The 18,982-nt window shown below is 34.6% G+C and overlaps 1 long non-coding RNA gene across 1 annotated transcript; it reads right to left on the bottom strand.

Annotated features, from left to right (window-relative positions):
- Positions 1 to 1,984: 1,984 nt before the first annotated feature.
- Positions 1,985 to 4,530, bottom strand: LOC138313390 (uncharacterized). Its single transcript, XR_011207185.1, has 2 exons — positions 4,358 to 4,530; positions 1,985 to 2,691 (listed from the first exon to the last, which is right to left on the bottom strand). It is a non-coding gene; the product is annotated as an uncharacterized lncRNA (long non-coding RNA).
- Between the last annotated feature and the right edge of the window lie 14,452 nt (positions 4,531 to 18,982).

The raw sequence follows: 18,982 nt of genomic DNA, 5'->3' as shown, positions 1-18,982 counted from the left end.
TGCATTAGTGGATAAATCACAGAAAAAAACCCAGAAAAAAACCATTCTGCCCTCTGGAAAAACATATGTATGTATTGTGTTTGTGCCTGAATTGAGCGAAGGACAACATTTTAAAATATATGTTGATGCTGAAGATTTGAACGCCTGTATTGAACAGTAAAACATTTAAAGAAATTGTTCATGTTGTAAAACCAAATGTTACCATCCCCATTCATCCTGATGAAGGTTTACAACTATTTGTTGAACTCAACATTGTTTTGAAAGAATATCTACAATAACCTCTGATAGGATATTAAAATGACTGTTGTCAGTTTCAGAATGCTACAAATACATTTTTATTGTCATGTCCTTTCCATGGCCGACCCGAATTGGAGTTTTCATTTTCTGCCAAAGCGATTTTGTTCTCGAAGATCGTTTTGGCCAGTGCCCGATATACAGTAGATGTACATACCATGTAAAAGATCAATATTTGTTTCCTGGAAAAATGACTCGATTGTTGAAGTAAACTTAGGAATAAAATGTGAAGAGGGATGTGATATGTTTGATGCGTTCGTTGAGTTCTAACTTCAACAAGATAATAAAAGTGAAGAATGCTTCAAAAGTTACGCAAGAACAAAAATGGTCAAAGTGTAAGCATCTCATGCAAAGCATCTGTTTTATTTTCATGTTTGGTTTCTTGTTTTGCTGGCTGGTAGGTTTTTGGAATTCCAAAGGACGCAAAACAGGAAAAACACTATTCAAAACACAATTCGTCGTAGGTTCCGCATGCGGAGTAGAGTATGCTCAACTTTCCTGTTGTTTAAGGAGGAGTATTGTATGTATTGTATACTGGAATTGGGTTGTCCGTCTGTTTAGACACAACATTGTCCGGCGAATTCCTCCTAAACTACTTGACAGATTTTGATAAAATGTGGTACACAGAACCCTGACATAAAAGGGGGGGGGGTTTGAATAAATTATATAGGGTTCTGCAATGTTTCTATTAATGCAGTTATTACTACATTTGTGCAGCAGGGGGTATTAGTCAGCCACTCTGGCGACATTTCTAGTTATCACCGTTTTAAAATGGATCATGTACAGTAGTCCGCTTTTTGCGTGTCTCAGTCTTATGGATATCAAACATTTCTATTTATCCCCTTGTTTTTACAGTTTAAAATGGTTTACTCCTTAAATGTGTGGACATAATAGCAAATCAGAACAAGAGGCCCATGGGCCTTAACGATCGTCTGACTATTGGTATGCACAATACAACACAGTGGAAATATACAATAGTGGACAAAAATCTTTCAGTAAGTATCCTGAGTTATTGAGAAGAAGTCGTCTGAGGAGTTTCACATATTTGACCCCTGTCACCTTGAATGCACTCGGTAACCCTCAACACAGCATGTTGCATATAGTTCCAATATCAGCACACTGGTCTTTCTGCAATTATTCTTAAGTAGTGTGGATAACATATGTTTATGGACGGTGGAATCAAACATATTACAACACTTATATTCCTTTATAAATGTAGGAATCAATGCATAAGTCTGTTGTTAGAAATGGCAGTATTTCAACGCTTGCACCAAAACATTAACCCGGTAGTTTCGGCCCATTTAGGCTTCTTGAAATTCTCAGAATCCAGCATTTTCTTCCTCCTTAAAGTGATTGATGATATTCATCACAACATTTATGATCCTATATAGATGTAGAAATCGATCATTGCTAGTTGTTCAGAATAACACTTGCACCAAAACGTTAACCAACGCCGACGCCGAAATGATTCTATAATCCCCTCTATTCGAGAGATGAGCTACAAATTGATTTTTGCATATGTAAAAATGACAACGATTTATACATATGTAAAAATGCATTTTAACATATACACAAATATAATTCAACATAATTATGTAAAATTAGATTTTTACGTCAAAATACACTTTTACATATGCTAAAAACATTATTTTGGAACCATGCTATCAGAAAACAATAACGAAAAAGAAAGTGTATCTTAATTGTTTATTTCAAGGATCCATGTGACTAGAATGAAACTTTTTTTTCTAGTGACTCAACCATTCTTAATATTCACATTGAAACACCTTTATGCTAGAAAACCTAATGCAGCTGATCAATTCAGTTTTCATTGAACTTTCATAATTAGAATATGCGGAATATTTTGTCATTCTGAAAGACAGTTTTATATTTCCTGGAAGACCAGAGGATTCTTTGATATATATTTATATATAGATATATACTCATCATTTTCAATTCCACACATCGGTTGGTACTTTTGAACGTTTTAGCGAATCGAGCGTTTCATGTTTTAGTAATTAATTTGCTTCTTCTTTCTTTTTGATCTCAGTTAAAAAGGTACAGAGAAGAAAAACATTGATTTGAGATATGTCTGTTATGTACTTTCACAACCTTCTAGGTCTGTAAATGTCCGTATGCACTTGCCGGAAAAAAAACCTAGCCAATGATAAATCCATGTCTTCCAAGTCGTCAAACTGACTTCGGAAAGAAGTACTTTGTGCCTTTTCTGACGATACTTTCCACCGTCTGGACGTCATCTGCTTTATAGTCTAGCAATCTTGTCACATCATCTCCGTTTATGGTTACCACTCTATATTTCTCACTGGAATAGTGTTGTGACCCTTCATATAACTTGTAAACACTGTTGCCCCTTGCACCACGCTGGCTTTTATCTTCTTTCTGAAAGATGAAATAATTGGATTAATTAGTTCTCATTTAACAAATACTTTTAGTAACATACTTTGTTGTTAATTATTTATTTTTACTTATGATTTTTTTTTTTATTTATTACGACTTACTTGTTATTATTTATTACTTATTTATTACTACTTACTTGTTATTATTTATTACTTATTTATTACTACTTACTTGTTATTATTTATTACTTATTTATTACTACTTACTTGTTATTATTTATTACTTATTTATTATACTACTTACTTGTTATTATTTATTACTTATTTATTACTACTTACTTGTTATTATTTATTACTTATTTATTACTACTTACTTGTTATTATTTATTACTTATTTATTACTACTTACTTGTTATTATTTATTACTTATTTATTACTACTTACTTGTTATTGTTTATTTAAGGATTAACTTGAATAGATTTTTTATGTTATGGAGATATAACACAAAAATCTGAGAGTACTCTAAATAAACCGCGAAGCGGTTTATGATGAGAGTACACTCAGATTTTTGTGTTATATCTCCATAACATAAAAAATCTATTCAAATTAATCCTTATAATTCAATTTACTAAAGATAATCTCTTCAACATTTAAAATTCATTTTGGGACTCTTTTGTCTATGAAATCATCACGCCGTCATCTCAGCCAATCAGACGCAACGTTATAAACGGCGACGCCATTTTTTCCTTTATGGGATGATAAAGTAAATTTTTAAGCCAATGAAAATGCTCGTAACAAGCAAAATTGAATTACTACTTATTTATTACTACTTACTTGTTATTGTTTATTACTTATTTATTACTTCTTACTTGTTATTATTTATTACTTATTTATTACGACTTACTTGTTATTGTTTATTACTTATTTATTACTACTTACTTGTTATTATTTATTACTTATTTATTACTACTTACTTGTTATTGTTTATTACTTATTTATTACTACTTACTTGTTATTATTTATTACTTATTAATTACGACTTACTTGTTATTGTTTATTACTTATTTATTACTACTTACTTGTTATTATTTATTACTTATTTATTACTACTTACTTGTTATTGTTTATTACTTATTTATTACTACTTACTTGTTATTATTTATTACTTATTTATTAATATTACCTTGTTTTTTTTTTGTTTTTTTTTTTTTTTTTTTTTTTTTGTCTGGGGTATTTTGAGGACACTGTAAGTCCATAACACCAATACATATGACCGTAACTACGCGTGTAATATTGTGCATCTATTTCACAATTATTTCCAACATAACATGGAAATAAAAAACTACAATATGCTGTATTATCATTAAACGCATCACAATGACACATTTCCAACAATTAGGCTTAACGTTTGATTTTAAACACATTTTTAAAGTTGACATTTAAAGGGTTGGGCAGAAGACAAGTTCTAACAACTTATATCCGAATTGTATAATATATACAGTATTTAAGTATTGGTTTAAACTCAAGTTAACGTTACGTTGCCAATTATCACTCTTTATTTCAAGATTTTTATTCATTTAATACGTGTAAATGTAATATGAACTGGACAATACTGCTTGATATGTGAATAGGTGTTGTGATGAGGATTGGCGTGTTTGTAAAATCAGGGATGTCCCTGGTGAAATATGACAAACTCCAATCAATCTTACCTCTTCTTCGTTTGGACTGTCCATTGCCTCTTCGTTTGGACTGTCCATTTTGCTTTTAAAGTGAAAGCGTCACGCATTGAAACAGCCGTCAAGTAACAAATAATTTAAGTGATAACAAATAAGTGATAAAAAATAAGTATTAATAAATAAGTCATAATTAATAAGTTAAAAGTCCCTCCAGGGCTTCCTAGGACAAGCAAGCTTCCAGGTATAGGTTATATTTAAAACAATCCAATCCTCTAATTAAGTTTGATCTATTATGTCCCCCGAACGAATGTTAGGGGGACATATTGTTTTTGCTCCGTTTCTCCTTTTATATTATTAATATTTTTATACTTATTTCTTTCACTTTTCTTCTGCGCGCAAGTTTCCGCAGCTTTTCTCTCATTAACTTAACTGGGCTGATTTATCATGAAACTTCACATACATACTCATTACGGTGTGGGAATGTGCATAAAGGTTTTTTTTCCCAATCGGAAGTCCAAGATGGCCTCCAGAGCCCATTTCCAGTTTTGAGATTTTGGAGTTGGATTTCGATGAAAATTAGTATATAGTGTTATTTGGGAAACTGAATAACATGACAGCATTTTCGAAAAGCTCAGTTGCCAAAAATAATGGTCAGAATCAGCAATAAAATTGAGGTACACGGGGATTGTGAGGTATGCTTATGACATGGCAACAGGTTTGAAAAGACTGTGTTGTCATGGTTACCTAATGGAGGCCTGACTGGTTGAAATTTACATTTTGTCCAATTAAGCTGAAAATTGGTACACGGGGTTAAAGGGTATGCAGAATGACTTGGCAGCGTTTTCGAAAAGTTCAGTTATGCCATGGTAACGAAATAAAGGCCTCTGATTGGTCGAAATTTAAATGTTTGTCAGAATAAGCTGAAAATTGGTACATGGGGGTTTTGAGGTATGCTTATCAACATGGAATCAGTTTTTGAAAAGCTGTGCTGTCATGGTTACCTAATTGAGGCATCTGATTGGTTGAAATTTAGATTTTGTTAGATTTAAGTCTGAACACAATGGTTATGAGGTATGATGAACAACATGGCATCATTTTTGAATTAGTATGTTGCTAAGCTCTTTTACCATCGTAACGAAATGGATGCGTAGGATTGCTCAAAATTTCCAAAACTTACAGATTGAGCTGAATATCAGGATAGATTAAGCTGCCATCTTTGAAAAGATTTGCTCTGACAGCAATCAAACACATCATCTATGCGTAATTTTTCGTAATTTTTGTGATCATTTCCTACTGCACAGTTCGTTTTGGGGGACATCTGTAATGGTCCTCCATTAAAATCATTACTTGTTTCATGTTTTGTTTATTAATTGGCAAATGTCCAACACAAATTCATCTATTTCTTCATGGCATCTTATAATCTAATTTATTGATTAGAAAGTTTTTATGGTTTTCATCCATCTGTTCCATCTTTCCATCAGTCTGATAGTGTACACCATTGTTTGTACATCAGGTCCATCCGTGAACAATTCTTGATGACCATTTCTCAGAAAGCGATAAGGAATCTTCTCAATCTGCTTTGATAATGGTTTATGCCCTTTTTGGCCCCCAAATCTATCAAATCTTCAAACCATTTATCTAATGTACCAAATTGTTGAATTTCGAAGTCATGTACATCCTAGATACAAGTGATGTGATAGTTGTGAATCACTACAGCTGTTGCTATGTTAACCATCCTAAACATGCATAAATCCACAAAACTATTCAAATATGAGAGTTTTTCTTGTGGAATCATAAAGCACATTATTTCTCCTATAGAAAACTGACTGACAGACACTGTTTGTCAGAGGTATAGCTGTACGTTACACGACGAGACACTTTTGGAACATTACGTCGTGTCTAACCTCTAACTTCCGATAGGCCATTTACCCGATGCTGAGGGTAACATTTTCAAAGTTTGGATTGTGACAATATAAAACGTTTAAATCATATTTAAATCTTCATCAATGTCAAATACCTACCTCTTTTTCATAAATCAACAATTTTTTTTGACAAAATCAGCCGTAAAATCCATCTAAAACAAATATTTACATCTCCTAACGTAAACTTTCATGACCCAGACAAAACTTTATGATGAAAGCGATCCGCCCGGTAAATAGAAAAAACGAATTGCAAAGTCCCCAAAACGTTTGATCTGCCTTTACTTTTACTTGCATTCTGCCCGCTTGAATTCACGTTCCGTTTTTTGTAGTAACCAGCCGCCATATTTAAAACTAGGTCAAAATGTTAAGGAAAGGATTCATCATATCTAATCCGCTAAAATACTATTTTATGAGGCCACAAATTATGGTTTCCTAGATAAATGGGATAATTAATACCTAAACTGTAAGTACACATCAATGTTATCACTGTTAGAGCAAGAAATATTGATATTATTGCACTTTTCCTTCCGCCTTCATCTGACGTCGGAAGCTGCATCAAAGAAATAGGCCTTCGGAAATGAGAGTCGACAGTCAGCAAAATAACGTCCGATAAAAAAAACGGCTGACCAGTTGACTCTCATGTTATGGGAGTAAGGTGGCTGATGCTGTTTGTTTACTTTCATAGCAAGTCTAAAACAGTCAATAAGTTAATCAGTCACGGTACCATATAAATATACACTGTGTGGTATGTTTTAATGTTGAAGGGATGTAAAGTAACAATACGAACGACGGAGTATGGTTTAATGAATGATCGATCGGGAGCTAACTGTAACTTGAATTTGTATGTATGTGCTTTTCAATTGAAGCATTAAATACATTATTTACTGCATTTAAGTAATTTAATGTTTTTCATTAAGAAATGCTACAAATACACAACTTGCTAAATGAAATTCTTAATATTTGCTAAAGAGGAAAAAATCACTTTCATAACTTTTGCCAAGGACGTAGATGACTTATAAATCTTTTCTTTTGCTAAGCAAATTGGAAAGTTAGTGTGAAACTCTACACTATGAAACTTTATTGTATCATTGAATTTTGAAATTTTATTGCATGTATTTATTTAATATTGTTGGATACAATATGATTGATAACCAAGAGATCTTTTGTAATTTGGACTTTTATCAACAAGAATAAGTTTGGTCTTGTAAAATCTTGCCTGGTCAGGTAAACAATTCTATTTTACCAAACCAAATGTCCTGTAAAGGTTGGGGAAGTTTGGCATGCACTGAATAAATACTAACTGAAGTTTCTTCAAGATTGCGCCTTATTATTGAATAAAAAAATTTGTACAAATTTTATGTAAGTTATTGCATGTGGAGATCAAAAAATAGATAAATTGTGCCTTATTGTTTCTCTCACAGATTTATTTAAGGATTAACTTGAAAATACATTTTTTATGTTATGGAGATATAAACACAAACAAATCTGGAGTGTACTTTCCATTTTAATGTATGAGCAGTACACTCAGATTTTTTTGTGTTATAATCTTCCATAACAATAGAAAAATATATTCAAATTAATACCATATAATTCAATTTACTTCAAAGAATAATTTCTTCAATAATCAAAATTCATTATGGGACTCTTTTTGTCTATGAAATCAATACGCCTTCATCGCCAGCCCAATCAGAAGCAATGTTATTAAACATGCGACGCATTTTTTCCTTTAAATGGGCTGATAAAGTAAATTTTTTTAAGCCAATGAAAAATGCTTGTAACAAGCAAAATTGAATTATAAAACTATGTTGTGAAATGGCTAAATAAACAAATTTTTCTACAATAGTATAATTGATATTAACGTAAACATGTGTTGTAAATTAAAGGAACTGTTTGTTGATCAAAAGTGTTATTTGGAAATTGTAATTTGCTTGACTAAAGAAATCGTAAGACTAAAAACTGCAATTATTTTCTTGTCAAGGCACATTTGCTTGGAATATTTGAGAATGTAAATGAGGTGGAGTTCCATGAAAAGGATTATGACCGGATGATGGCTGTCATCTCTAGAGAAGGAGAAAAAATTATGGGTATGTAATGTGTTTTAATTGTATGATAATTCCACGGTGTTTTTCCACATCAGTGTTTAATTACCTTTGATCTTATTTCTGTCCTTAGCACACCTGGCCCATTTGTTGTCCATCTGTCGGTCAATATTTCCTATAATTTGGCTAGCTACATAATTTATGAATTTTGCATGGATTGTAACCAAATTTTTGCCAGAAATTTTTCCTTGGGGTGGGATGGGTGGGGGGGGGGGGGGGGGGGGGGGGGGGGGGGGGGGGGGGGGGGGGGGAGGGGAGACAAGCATTTGTATTTATCTTTGTTCTAATATCTACTGTTCAAATTGTATTTTAAAAGACTTCATTCTCAGAGAAGGATACCTATATTTTTTATTATGATAATATATCTATTTTAGACATCTCTTTCTCACAAATTTCAAAGTTGTAATGATCATATGCTAATATTACAAGTTATGTGAATTATGTATTGTAATAGCATTGTAACATGTTTTTGTGTTGACAGTTGGAGACAGAGATCAATGCCAAAGGCAATGTGGAGATGTGGCTTGGAGAGCTTCTATACCAGCAGCAGAGATCCCTACATGGCGTCATTAGGGACGCATTCCGTAACATCAACACACCAGAGTTTGAGCTACTCGGGTTCCTTGCTAACTTTCCTGCTCAGGTGTTTATTATTAAGGGGTTAGATAATTGGTACCCAGTTGACTATACATAGTTTATTATTATATTACCCAAATGTAACAACATTTTGTCAGAAATATTCTGGAGGAGGGTGGATGGGGTGCAGTGCCCATTTTCATGAGCTCTCTTTAAATTTCTGAATTTCTCCATAGGAAAGCATTACAGATTTTTTTTTTTAACTTCTGTAATGCTTTCCTACATGGAATGTTTATCAAACTAGACCAAGAGTTTATAAATCTTGACTGGAAACCCCTTTGGCGCAGGAGGGGTAGGGGACCCAATAGAGGGAAAAAAGGTAATTTCTTTAAATCACTAAAACATCCTTGGGAGAAAAGAAACAGAGTTTGAATAAATCTTGGCTCTTACTCACATTGAGCAGTAGGGGTTGTTCCCAATAGGGGATATAAATGTATACATTGCTACTAGTCATAAAGTTCTGCATGGATTGTAACAAGATTTGACCAGAAATATCATAGGGGGAAGTGGAACAGAGTTTGTATAAATCTTGGCTTTTGAGAAACAATGAGTAATAGGGGTTGGGCTCAATGGGGGAAATTAGAGAAAATTCTTTAAAATTCCTGAAGAAATAAACACTTAGCTGTACTCATAATATTGCTTGGCTTAACAATCAAGTTGAGCAATACAGGCACTTTGGGCCTCTTCATCATGCTCTTGTGATTTTGTTCATTGAGTTTGTAGTGAAGAATTATCATGTTGTAACGGCTGTTAATGGGGGGGGAAAAGTGAAAAAATAATGATGATGATCTCCTAAATTATAAGAAAATGTGAACAGTTTGTCCAGTAAGAGATTCAAGGTTGGTTATTAAATATAATATGTTGTCCACATTATTTTATAATTATTGTAAATTACCCTAATTTTGGTGTGATTTAGGTTGGTTTACTAGGAATACAGATGATATGGACCAGAGATGCTGAGGTTGCACTGCAACATGCTCGAAGTGACAAAAAGATAATGCAAACAACCAATCAACGATTTCTAGATATGCTGAACAAGCTGATTGATCAGACTACTCATGACCTCACCAAAGTAGAGAGAGTCAAATATGAGACACTTGTCACCATACATGTCCATCAGCGTGACATATTTGATGACTTGGTGAGTTGAAAGATATGCATGTGATTATCATTAAAAAAAAGTTTTTTACTTGTCAGTGGTGATAAAAAGATTCTAGTGTATCGTTACAGTGATAAAAAGATCCTAGAGTATCATTACAGTGATAAATAGATTCTAGTGTATCATTACAGTACGTGATAAAAAGATCCTAGAGTATTGTTAGAGTGATAAAAAGATCCTAGAGTATTGTTAGAGTGATAAAGAATTTCAAAAACTGATTTTCTAGATTTTAAAAAATTTGAAGAAAAGAATGGAAGAAAAAAATCAAATAGATGCAGCTGTTTCTGCTAACATCAATTCCTGACTTATATTCATAACAGGCAAACATATTTCACTAATTTGCAGGCGGCTTATATATGATAAATTTGATACATGGCATTTAAGTTAAATTCAAATTTACATGTGGTTCAAATTGTAGACAAGGATTCATTAAGTCAGTGACTGATTTTGAGTTATTATTTTACTTCAAGGAAGACACAGATCATTTGATAGTCATGGCATGTTATTTATTCAAAATTTCCATGTGGTGTCCAAATTGTAGACCAGGATGCACTTAAGTCAGTGACTGATTTTTGAGTGGTTGAAGCAAGCCAGATTTTACTTCAAGAAAGACACAGATCAGTGTATATTTCAAGTCCTAAATCACAGATGTTGACTTTATCTACCAAAATGAGTTCCTTGGTTGTACAGACAGACTCGTCATCACCCCTCTCATCACTGATAGGTACTCATTTTCAATTCATTATTTAACCTTTGTTGTTATTGTCAATTCTTCCCTATGAAAATGGAAACATTCAAAAAGTATTTCATTTCAAGTATGATCTCAAGTGTTTGCATTATCTACATTTGATCCAATTTTATTTCAAGCGTGAGTATCTATTACATAGTTATTACATAGTAACTAATTGTATCTGTAGGTGTTATATCACACTGGCCCAGGCTCTTGGAATGTCTATGGGTGGAGCACCTGCTGGGCCTGCTGGAACAGGGAAAACAGAGACCACAAAAGATATGGGCAAGGCTCTTGGCAAATATGTTGTTGTCTTCAACTGTTCCGATCAGATGGATTTCAGAGGTCTTGGTAGAATCTACAAAGGTTAGCTTTTACAATTATTCCCTATGAAAATGGTTATGAAATCAAAAAGTAGATTTGATTTACAATTCACCGATGTAATTGTGAAATAAATTTAATAATTAATGAAAATGTTGATCACTCTTTAATGGCTAAATTTATGAGTGTTTTAATTGATTTTGCACATAGGACTTGCTCAGTCTGGATCATGGGATCTGAAGAAAGATTCATTTCGATGAGTTCAATGAGAATTGAACCAAAAATATTATCTGTAGCTGCACAATTATTTATAATGCATCTACATTGTGTTAGTCGCCAAAAAAAGAGAGAAAAGAAGGAGTTCATCTCTTGTGAATGATGGTGACAATGTTGATCTCAACCCAGAATTTGGTCTCTTCATTACCATGGTATGGTTAAATTTTTAAGAATAAATTTCTTGTAATAATAGATTTATTTAGATATTTGAATGTTTTAAAGGTAGGTTTCGCCCAATGAAATATAAAGAGGGTCTTACGAAATTTATCCTACCCAAATTTATCCTATAAGTTGTATATAATCTTCAGATCATTTTTCCATTTATGGTCAATTTAAATACAGCGAAACAATAGGGGTGGTCAGTTGCCTAGCTTGACCAGGAAAATACTTCTCTAAAAATAGAGCGAAGTCAAGCTTTACATAGAATATGACATATTTTTTTCGAAAACGAGGCCGCAGCAACAAACGGAAGCGTGTAACAAAATGCCAGATAGAAGTGACAGTCTTGCCAAGGCATGTTTAGTTAAAAAACAACAACAACAAATGGAAGTGCGAGGGACTTGTTTATACATATCATATAATCTAAAACACTACATGTTATTCCGCTTACATACGCTCGCTAACTTTGTACACCAAATATACATGTAGTTAGTCTGCGGCTTTTGTGCGCTGGCATATGTGTTGAAATTTAACTCACCACGTGCATTGCCGTTTACACACAGTCCCAACATGTATGTGAATAGGCCCGGCAATCGTTCCGCTTGAGATTGTGGCTTCTGTTTCTTTTATTGCTACAAGTAATTATTTTCGAAGTTTAGTTAATGCCATTTCTGAATTTAATTCCCTATAATATCCTAGGGTGCTACACGAATCCATTTTTATAATTTCCTCCACTTTGTTGCCAGCTTGTTTATTCAGATATATTTTTTTTAACGCAACGCACACACTTTCGTTTGGATTTTGTTTACTTTTAACCGTGAATTGAGTTGCGCAATTTACGCCAAACTTTTGCGACAACACAATCCATCGAGCTTCATTTGCATATTATTTTGTCTGATCACTAGTACACCGTAATTTTAATCGAGGATTTCCTTCAATTTTGTATTCAAGACACATTTGTTCAATCTCAAACACATAAAGAAATTAAATTGAGATATTTTAATACGTTTTTTCATCTTTTCTTCTGCTTATCGCATTTCACAAAAAAATATTTATTTGGTTGGGCGAAACCTACCTTTAAATTTTGATATTTTTGTATGATTTAATTTGTGAGAAAGACATGATTAATAACACAATGGTTGCATTGGGCCCTAAAGAGGTTAAAAAAATCTTCTGATTTCAATGACAATAAGTGTTAGTACCGGTAATGGGATGCATCAAGTTAATGGTATGATGGAAATGGTTTTGATTGAGTGCAAGAACCAAAAATGGCTGCTTTGGCCGGTAAACCGCAATTATTTTAATATTGCAACTTAGGGTCAATTTACTTGTTCTGTATACAACTCTTGTGAATGATGGTCTGTTATAAGTAAAGATAGCCTGACATGAATTTTTGTCCCACAGAACCCTGGGTATGCTGGTCGTCAGGAGTTACCAGAAAATCTGAAGGTCCAGTTCAGGACAGTTGCTATGATGGTTCCTGACCGTCAGATCATCATGAGGGTCAAGTTAGCCAGTTGCGGTTTCCAGGAAAACATTATCCTAGCCCAGAAGTTCTACACCCTCTATAAGTTGTGTGAGGAACAGCTGTCTAAACAGGTATGGCAAAGGTTTTCCTTTATGGTAAATTAAAGGATTACTTGCTGAATGGAATAACAGTAAGTTTTTAATTTCCTTTACTAGAAAAAAATAATGGAAGAAATCAGTATATTTCATGTTTAGAAAATAGTGCATTTCTTTTTTTTGTGTTAGTTTGAGGAATATAAATTTATCAGTTTAAATTACTAAAGATTGCAATTTGACATTGTAAGGAAATATTTCTTGCAGTTATATATGTGTGGTGAGAGTGAATTTTAGAGTTGAGTGCTTGATCTAGGACAAGGGCCGAGGAACATCTAATGCTACATCCTGATTCTCTATGTATTCTAATCACAGGTTGTATCATTATGATTTTGTGGTTTTGAGAAACAACTTGTTACTGTGGCTGAGGAACCCTAGGAGCCCAATATAAAGAGCCCGTCCCAATGATACCGAAGTACAAGGAGGGGAGTGTCGATGCGAGTAGAGTACTGCGAGACATTAAACTCTCCCAAAACTGGTAATCATTTCTCCTGCAACTTCCACTTGATATTTCAGAAATTTATTCTGCTTCTGTTTAAACTTATTGCTCCCGAAATATAAATCGTGACTGTTAAAAGTTCTAATTACATGATTATATATAGTAACATATACCTTTGTTTTTCATAGAAAATCCTGAGAGCGCGCGAGGTATCATTTCCATTATGTCAGAATTACAATATATCTTTGTATTGGTATATGGAAATATTATGAACTGAATTGTATTCCATATTGTATAAACAACTCAATATCTTTAATTACCATATATGTTGATGAGGATGGAAACTCGCTGTTTCATGAGTCCTGATTGCTGACCATGTTCCCAAGGAAACACCCTTCGGAGCGATAACCATTGCCACTTATGCAGATCTTCAAGTAGCTATTGGTAACCAGGTTGGGAGAATGCTGGGTCTTGTCAACCATCCTTCCCATGGAATCTGAAGCGTTGTCACAGGTGGAACTTATTAAGAAATATGATTGATGGGGAGGAAAGTGAACTTGTATCAGATTCAAACTTTTCATGAGTATTTTCCAACTCGTTATTCTTAGTAGTGGATCAAACGCTATTGCGCGCGAGAAATGCTTGAGGGTGATTGGTGAGAATACATCGTATTTTTGTTTTTTTGAAATCATAATAATATTCATATAAGGAAATTACTTAGCCTGGACATAGTTACATGTTAAAATTGAGGATTATATTGTACAAGTTAACTGACGGTAGTCGATGAGAGCGTCAGCTGTTTGAAACCCAACGTGTACGTCATGGTATGATGACATTGGGACCCTGTGGTCCTGGGAAGACTTGCGGAGTGTATCAATTTGCTGATGAAAAGTATGGCTGACTGTGGTACAACCGCACAGAGAAATGCATAATGAAACCCCAAGGCATTCCCCACTGCCCGCATGCGAGTGAGAGAGTTGAGCGTGTTTTGATGTGGCCACCAATGATTGGGGGGAGCGCGTGGCGGGGATGCGCGAGGCGGAGGAAGAGGGCGGCGCACATGTTGGAGAAGGACTTCTCAATGGCAAAAAAAGGTCTAATCAGTGTTTGAATATATTGTTAAGTATTTATTTAATTGTCCTTTACCCAAATGTTTTCTGAAATATTATTTTTTCTAAATAAATATTCACATATAAGTCGATCAAGGAATATCTCTGGAGCGACCGCGCGAGCGCGCGTGCCAGCAAAGATATTTCATGACTAAGAGAGAGGAGCGCGCGATAAATGAGATTTTATATTAAATATAAATTGCTAACAATAAACTTGGGTAGTTTCTAGGAGCACTGATATGAGATAATTGCTTTAATAAGTAAATGCTGAAAGTTTTTGATGGTGGGCGCCGCGATTTAAAATCATTTGAGAAGAAAATGTAGATCCTGTAAGTTGTACAAGTTAAAAAAACAATTTTGGTTAACAAAAGATGTCAATTTTAAGTTTAGATCATAACAGGATTAAATTCTCATGTTAAAAATGGAGACTTTTTTATTTGTTGCAATTTATTGCAACCCGTTCTGAAATTAGCGATTAAAAGTTACATAATATTAAGTAGATAATATAAATTTTTAGACCGCCATCATCAAGATGGTGGGCCGATTAAAATCTCTGTTCATCCATTGGACTGTCCTACGTCTGTCTGTTCAACAATCTTGTTATCGCGATTTTTATCAGACATTGTTCAATCTTTGGTGTTTGCCGAAGATCCCTCTTGGGATCTCTTGTTTTCCATGTTAATATTTTTCTCATACGACTTTTCTTGTACAATGTTATGTTGAGAATGTTTTGGCTGGGTACTGCTCCGATTGCCCATTGGTGATGCCATATGGATTGAGAAACTTGAATTCTGTATTGGTTGAGAACAATACCTTGACTCTAGCCAATTGAAGATCGTATACCAATGACCCCAGCTTGTAAGATTGTCCCTTGAGGTGCACAAAACATTTGATAAATCCATCCCCAGCCACCTGTCCTCCAGGAATGGTATGTCTAACATAGCCTGGAGCGAGGGTGGGGGGAGGCGAGGGGGAGTGATTGGGAGGACTCTATTCTCCTGGTACTGCGCGCGCGAGGCGCGTTTATGCAGGTTATGTTCTCCATTTTAGTTTCTAGGTTAATAGTGTAAGAACCGATAAACACATATCTTGAATCTTTAAAAAACAAAAAAAAATGAGAAGTTTTAAAGGCACTTAATGTTTGTTAATGGATCCAATCTTCATTTATTGTTACTGGCGCGATTTTCCAATCGCGCAGATGAGAGCGTTAGCGAGAGAGTCCCCATGTGGAAATTGATAACTGAAAAAATACAGTTCAACATTTAAAAAGGGTTGTGCTGGAAGACCTACGAGACACCACAGGATAGTGGAAGTACTGATTAGCGAGCCGAGAGAAAGACGCCGAATCTTTGATGACAGTTCAAAACAACTAAGTTCACTCGAATAGTCTGTTCAAGAAGAATGGATGTCTCTACAGTGCAATCAAATCAAAACAGGTAATTAGAGCGAGCGAGAGATATATTTATTTTGATTCTGATATCCATATTTGTTTTTATATATTTTATCCAGTTTTTTTCGATGACGAGTGTATTATTCATTATAATTGCAGTGTATTGTAGAATGTAATGTTAAGACTGTTGATTGTAATGTAGGATATTAAGGTTTAAGAATGTCTCTAAATCTCTGCGAGCGAGGGGCGCAGAGTGTTACAGGCATTTGATCTCCTTGAGGGACACGTTCCCAAAGAGAGATTTGATAAAAGTGCTATGGCCCCCTCCCACCTGGAGAAGACTGTTCAATTTCAGTTCTTTAAGTGGAGTGTTGGTTGCTTTTGCCTTGACGCTTGGATGGGGCTAGCTAATATTGTAATAACTTCAACTCTAGAGACATGATTGCTCATTGACTCTGCCTCCCTGTTCTGAAGGAAATAAACAATCTTTGAGTATGTTCAGGTATGAAAAAGGTTAGTCCTTGGTAACTCAATATAAAAATTTGAAACATGGTTACTGATAAGAGATAAAATTCTTTTATGTATTCAGATACTTAAGCTTAGCGAGAGGTTGAAGATTGCTCTTGAATTTATGTGTTTATAAGAATTCTTTTATTAGATTTCACTCCTCTTTGCTTCAGAGTTATGAATCATCTGCCTGAACAAAATTTGAATTGTATACTTTCCTGTATAAACCTCAATTTGCAAAAAGAGCGCGAGTCTGAAACCGTAACATTGTCATCACAGAGGCGAGCGATTAGGTCTTTCAATTTGTTAGGTGAATGGGAACACTGGTCAGAAAGAGGTGAGGAATACATCTGGCGGCTATCCCGTCATACTGCTGTGCCAGAAGTTTTCATCAATCCTTGTACCAAACGTGGCTCAATGGTCACGCTCTAAACTTTCTGATTTATGTACCATCTCTAAAGCAAACATCAGGTAAAGAGCCATCAGGTACTAAAAGATAAAAACGTGATATGATGTCTGTTTGGGGGGTCAATCTAATTTCTGCCAAGTATCAATTAATAATTATGTAACATCATTAGGACCTTTTACTTTGTTACTAAAATTATTTTGAGTTCTGTAATTTTTACATTGATTCAGGCAATTGTGTTTCATTTATTAAAGAAACAACTGATAATTATTAACACAAAACTTAATGTGTATCATTTTTTATAATGGTCTTCTGATAAATATTAACACTAATACTAGAATGGTTTTTAAAAAGTCATTTTAACATATGGAATATTTAACATGTATAAAAATATCTCTTTGCTAGATTAGTATATGTTTTTTTTGTTTCGCTTGGAAAATATTGGCTATTTCCTGATCATGAATTGTGCATTGCTACTTGCAAACCATAATTGGCATTTGCTTGTAAAAAATCACAGCTTTGGTTTTATAAGGTCAACTGACCAACAGAAGGGTCGGGATGACCTCTTTTCATCATGCACACGTCTAGCCGTGCGTCATCCCGCCGTCCGTAAAACTTTTCAATTCAAACGTCTTATTCTCAATAATAATAAAAAAACCGGAAGGCCAAGGGTACACATATTTTATGCGATGTAGGTTGACTGGGATGGAGGGCTACCAATGTTTTGTTCAAATGATTGACCTTCGACGCCTTCATTCAAGTACAGGCAGATGGTCAAATAGGCTAATAATCCTTTAAATCAACTTCTGTGGCGAGAGCGCGGCGAGCGCGGGGAGGTCCCGAGGAGTGATAGGCGCGGGGTGAAATTAAGGCCTGTGGCATGCTGGGATGAAGGGCTAACAAAGTTTGTTGCAAATAAATGGACTTTGATATATTCATTCGAGGTCACAGACAGTGGTCACAAAAAGCATGGAATATCCTATAAAACGACTTTCTCAAGAACCAGACGGACCCAGGATTACGTGTTAGTGGTCATGTTGGATGCTGGATGAAAGGCTACCAAGAGTGTCCAAATGATTGACCTTGACCTTCATATCCAAGGGTCACACAGATAAAATTAGCTAAAATTATTTAAATGACTTCTTGCTCAAGAACCATATGGCCTGGGATACTCATATTTGTCCTGCTGCATGCTGGGATATTAGGGATACCAAGTTTGTTTCAAATGACGTGACCTTGACCTTCAAACAAGGTCACAGGTGTCAAAATAGGCTAAAATCTTTAAAAGACTTCTTCTCAAGAACCAGAAGGCCCAGGGTACTGATATTGGGCATGTAGCATGATGGGATAAAGGGCTACCAAGTTTGTTCAAATGAAGGACCTTGACCTTCATACAAGGTCACAGGAGTCAAATAGGCTAAAATCTTTAAAAGACTTCTTCTCAAGAACCAGAAGGCCCAGGGTACTGATATTGGGCATGTAGCATGATGGGAAGTTTGTTCAAATGAATTACCTTGACCTTCAATCAAGGTCACAGGGGTCAAATAGGCTAAAAAACTTTAAATGACAATGTTGTACTGTACCTAATAGTCGAATGACAGTTAAATTCCCCATGGGCCCCTCTTGTATTAATAGAAAATGTGATTTGTTTTTGTAGAAGAAAGTAAAGAACGGAATTCATAATTTCTTATTTCTTCAATTGTTTATCTTGAGCAAGGATATTGAATTATATTTTTTGGTAAATTTTGGTGTCTCGTAGCGAGCGCGAGCGCCGGACATATCTTGATTGGTGTATGATGTATTTATAAAAATCTTGCGATATTATTTTTTCCGGCTGTGTCTGATTATTGGGATACAAGGGACCAGCTTATAAACTGTAATGATC

Source organism: Argopecten irradians, unplaced genomic scaffold (genome assembly GCF_041381155.1).
Source record: "Argopecten irradians isolate NY unplaced genomic scaffold, Ai_NY scaffold_0669, whole genome shotgun sequence".
Classification (NCBI taxonomy): Eukaryota; Metazoa; Mollusca; class Bivalvia; order Pectinida; family Pectinidae; genus Argopecten; species Argopecten irradians.
The sequence above is the reverse complement of the archived record's forward strand: the minus strand, read 5'-3'. Positions and strand labels throughout refer to the sequence as shown.